Here is a 5,127-nt window from a genome sequence, read left to right as displayed (position 1 = left end):
TGATTGAGGGTAAGTAGCTGAGGCACTTTCGAGCCACTTAGGGTGTGGCCACACTTAACCGTGGTTAGGGGAATCGTTTCAATAAACCACTGAGGAAGAAGAAACAGTAATGTGAAAAGACGACTTTTCAAGTTGGAGTGGCACGTTTATTATTACACACACACATATATCAATGAGGCATATTGCTAAAGAACACTCTGAGAAAACCTGGCTTCACTCTGCCAGAAACTATGTAAGATATAAATTGCTTATAAAAAGCTGCAAAGTGAACAGAAGTGACTATCTACTAAAATATAACTTTCAGTGTGAAATGGAGGCTTCAAGCAGGCATTAAATCCAGTTCAAGAAAATACTTTGCCTACACACCACTCTCCTGAGGAGAAACATTATTGCAGGTTTAAGAACTCTAGTAAGTATAAAATATCAGAGGCTGAGATTAAAAAGACACAATTGAATTTTAGCTGGGTTATACAGAGTACATTTCTATCAGGCCTAGTGCCTTGAAGCACCTATCTAGGGAGAAGAACCCTAGAAGATCTTATACTAAAATGATACCTATAATGCAAGGAATTGGGTATGGATGAAAAAACATAGGGCTAGCTAAGATTATTAAGAAGATTGAAAATTGAAAAGCTATCTTATTCAGGAAGGCATCACATTGTAGAGTAGGCTCTGGCAGTCCCAAATCAGATATCGGTCGACCGGAGAACCGCCCAAAAGTCAGCTTGGAAAGTTCTGCCTTTTAATTGTGAGGGTGGATCTTTTATACCTAAAATCACAGAACTAACACTGTCCTGCCGTATTTTCTGATGCATGTGGCTTGACCGCATTGTCCTAGGACAGTGGGGGCGGTCAGGTGTCCTAATGGTTGGTTGGCCATGCTTGACCGCAGAACATAAACAAAGACTTCTTGTCCTGTACATATTTCTAAAATTATTTGTGAGAGCGGAACTTGCCATAGGTACTGCTATTGCGAGAGGTTGCGGCTTTTACTTCGTGCAAGCAATGTTTCAAAACAATGTTTCAGTGGAAAGTACCACGATGTGTCAATCTGCACTTGCTGGGTCTTGTGTACGTGTGAGAGGGCATTGGTCTTAATGTTGTGGAAAATTACTGTACTTCACGTCAGGCCAATTTACCACGTTGTTTTTCAATGCACCAGAAATGCATGTTTAACATCAGCGTGGGCCTAGTGCATTTTGTTACCCTAAGACATGTCTTTTTGGCCTTTGCCTTGGGTCTATAACCCACGATTCAGGGGATTGGTGGGATTTACTTTGCTGATTATGCATAGCAAAAATAGAGGGTTTTAAGCATATTTTCAGGTTTTCTCTGGTAGGGCCATATATGGCATATTCACTATCAAGACAGATAAGAGGTGCTCTTTTCGGTGATCAGATGGTAGAGCGTGATTTTAACCCTTCATCATCTCCCCCGTCTTGTTCATTTATGAACACGCTCCTAACTGAGTATTTCGGTGACCCTTCAGCCAGGGGGGGTATCCAGGGCATGTCGTTAACATAACACTTAAAGCTGCCTTGGAACTGCTCTTTTTTCTTTGCTCTAGCTCCATCTGGCCTAGCAATTATGTCGGCATATTGGGCACCTGATTCTTTAAGCAGATGTTCGTATTGGGCTGCTGTAGGGCTGGTGCTCATGGTGTCCCTACCTGGGGGGAGTGGGGGAGCTGTGGGTATGTCATAGCATGTGCCTGGTGCTGCTACCTCGCTCATTTCTAATTGTACTCCAGTCCCATCTCCGGGAAGTCGATCCATGTCTTCATACTTGGCTATCTGGTAGATCCCTGTGCTAGCATAATTTATCCCTACTGCCTTGGTACTCAATTTTTTAATGCAATGGCTCCCTAACTGAAAGGCGCAACACAGTATTACTAAAATCCCAACAAGGGGTATCATCAATTTCAGAATTGCTGTTAGCCATGAAGGCATCCAGTCAAGAGTGAACCAGTCTGTTGGAATAATGTCCGCAGGGGCACCTCCTTCGTCGGTCATTTCTTTTCCCAAGTTAGTCAGCTCCTCAATGGTCCTTGATATGGATCCGTTATCTTCATCGTTTCCCGGTATGAAAGTGCAGCAGGATTTTCCGAGTTGATGACACAGACCACCATCTTTGGCCGTCAGCATGTCGAGGAAGTAGCGATGTTCCCGAACCATTAGTCTTAATCGGCGCAGTTCTTCCCTTATTGCATTTAGGACGTCTCTGGTGCTGTTGATGGCTTTCATGACCGCATAGCGTGTTACTTCCAGCCAACGGGCATTAGCCTGAGTTTGAAACATTGGGAATGCCCCTCCGAAGAAAAGCTGGGCCTCGTTAAAGAGGCGGAATTCTTCTGGGACCTTACCACGGGCTTCTGCTGCGAAATACTCTGATGCTCGCTGGTGTCGGTGGAGGAATGTCAGTCACCTGTCATTGGATGTGACAGTATGTGGGAAGCATTTGATGCCGGCACAACCAGATGTACTTCATGCAGAGTCACCAAAGAACACAGTCCGAGCCACTGAGGAGGTAGTTGGAGATAGAGATGTTCTCCGCATCCCCAGTAGTAGTCCATCAGAGTGGAGGTGCCGTACTGCATATCGAAGTTAAAAACCGTGGAATTACAGTCTGTGTTACGCCCAACATAGACAGAGCCATTACCTATAAAACAAAGACAAGGGTTTTTTAGTTTAAATGCTTTTTTATGTTTGTATATTCTTTCCCCACCCCAGGTATATCTGCTTGCTGCCTCATTCCAAATCTGTTCACAGCTATCCTCTACATCCCAATCAATGTTTTCCTCCCATATTGTTTCGCCAGTCCAAGGGGGACCTAGGGATGCTGCTTTACAATATATGTGGCCAGGTTCGAGCCACTCATTCTTGTAGTATACTTGGGCTAGTACTTCCAGAAGCGTTCTGTTCTGGCATTGACAGTGTGGGCCGGGGAGGCCCCCTGAGTGGCGGTGGCCATGGAGGCGTGGGTGTGTGTCACATGTTGCTAGGAGTGCTGCGATCGAAACGTATTTCGTTTGCCTAAATATCTGCGCTCGGTGATCCATGTTTGGTATATTTATTTTGTACTTCTCTTGTATCATCTGTTCTATTTCAACTTTGTCAGAAGTAACCCTGAATATGACATTGTTGTTAGCCCATTCTGTTGTATGCACTAATCCAATCCATATTACAACCCCTCCTACTATTTGGACCTGTCACTCCATGCGGCAAAGATACAGGTGGGGGGTTACTGGCAGCAAACTCACCTGGACAGCACGCCACACGCAGCCTTCGCCCCTGGGTCTGGAACGCTGTAGGTCTCGCTGCCATCACCACTCTGACGCGGCTGGAGACTACAGCTCCCAGCGGGCTTTGCGTGGACTTCCTGTTTCCCACAGTCCTCGCGCCCGGAGGCGCTACAAAGGCGGGAGAACCCCTCGGTGGAGCGGGGGTTACTGGCAGCAAACTCACCTGGACAGCACGCCACACACCAGCCTTCGCCCCTGGGTCTGGAACGCTGTAGGTCTCGCCGCCATCACCACTCTGACGTGGCTGGAGACTACAGCTCCCAGCGGGCTTTGCGTGGACTTCCTGTTTCCCGCAGTCCTCGCGCCCGGAGGCGCTACAAAGGCGGGAGAATACCTCGGTGGAGCGGGGGTTACTGGCAGCAAACTCACCTGGACAGCACGCCACACGCAGCCTTCGCCCCTGGGTCTGGAACGCTGTAGGTCTCGCCGCCATCACCACTCTGACGCGGCTGGAGACTACAGCTCCCAGCGGGCTTTGCGTGGACTTCCTGTTTCCCGCAGTCCTCGCGCCCGGAGGCGCTACAAAGGCGGGAGAACCCTCGGTGGAGCGGGGGTTACTGGCAGCAAATTCACCTGGACAGCACGCCACACGCAGCCTTCGCCCCTGGGTCTGGAACGCTGTAGGTCTCGCCGCCATCACCACTCTGACGCGGCTGGAGACTACAGCTCCCAGCGGGCTTTGCGTGGACTTCCTGTTTCCCGCAGTCCTCGCGCCCGGAGGCGCTACAAAGGCGGGAGAACTCCTCCGCGTCGCGGGACGCGCGCGGGCGACGCCGGGCGGAGCCCGGGCAGAGGGCGGGCCGTCTGTGGTCGTCAGTGGTCTGCAGTGGTCGGGCGGGCCACCCCCCTAACACTCCTTTCAAAGGTGAGCACCTGAACTGGTGAATAAAATGGGCGATTGTACGGCTACCAGCAACAATACTGATGTACTAACCCAGGGTGTTGATACCTCCGTCTCCCTCATTACATCCTTTGAGGCACTGATAGAAACTGCATTTAATGAGATTGTGGAGACTGAGAGGAGGTTTTCCATGGGTTCACTTACCACCAACAACAAATTAAGTGTAACAAGCAGTACAAGTTGTACAAATGTAAATACACATATAACCCCTGAAGTTATCGTGGTTAAGCCATCACAGGTTTCCGTTCTCCCACAGAACTGTGCATAGAGATCTAGAACCTCAGTGAGTTAGGATGATCCAAAACTCATCTCAGTGTCAGAAATCCCCTTACCTAGCTAGCTACAGTGTCTCATGGATCATTATGGAATGATCCATGTCTTAGACAAACCAGAACATGGTCTTTAGAATACCTCAGGAATCGTGGAACACATGAACACTCTTTCGTTATATAATCATTTCAAACCAAAACTGAGAGTCAAAGAACACAAATGCAAGTTTGAAATATTTATTATTCAATGCAAAGTTCTCAAACGCAGTATCTTGTATAATACCAAAATGCAGATTATAATAATCAGAGTCAGCAGCATAGTCACTAATCCATAGTAAGCAAAAGGTGCTAGCATGTTATAATGCAAAAACTATAGAAATCGATAGCACCTATATTTCGCGCACCCTATCTAGCATATTATTTTATATATATGAAGGTCTCATTCGGGCTTTAGCAGGGTGGCCCCATACCTCTCAATGTCAGTAGGAGCAGTTCACATCAACAGCTACCAGCTCTCTTCATGCGCAGCACCAAGTGTCTTCGTTCATTCCGTGTAACTCTATCTTAAACCCGCGTAGAGCCCAAAATGTTGGCATCAACATTATTTGTGTTATGTCTAATGTGGTGCGAGGATCAGGCCTCCCAGCAACCTTGTG

At 47.7% G+C, this 5,127-nt stretch overlaps 1 pseudogene; it reads right to left on the bottom strand.

Annotated features, from left to right (window-relative positions):
• Window positions 1–1,394: 1,394 nt before the first annotated feature.
• LOC147668987 (syncytin-2-like) lies at window positions 1,395–2,877 on the bottom strand (annotated as a pseudogene).
• Window positions 2,878–5,127: the final 2,250 nt, after the last annotated feature.

Source organism: Lissotriton vulgaris, unplaced genomic scaffold, assembly GCF_964263255.1.
Source record: "Lissotriton vulgaris unplaced genomic scaffold, aLisVul1.2 SCAFFOLD_4996, whole genome shotgun sequence".
NCBI lineage: Eukaryota > Metazoa > Chordata > Amphibia > Caudata > Salamandridae > Lissotriton > Lissotriton vulgaris.
The sequence above is the reverse complement of the archived record's forward strand: the minus strand, read 5'-3'. Positions and strand labels throughout refer to the sequence as shown.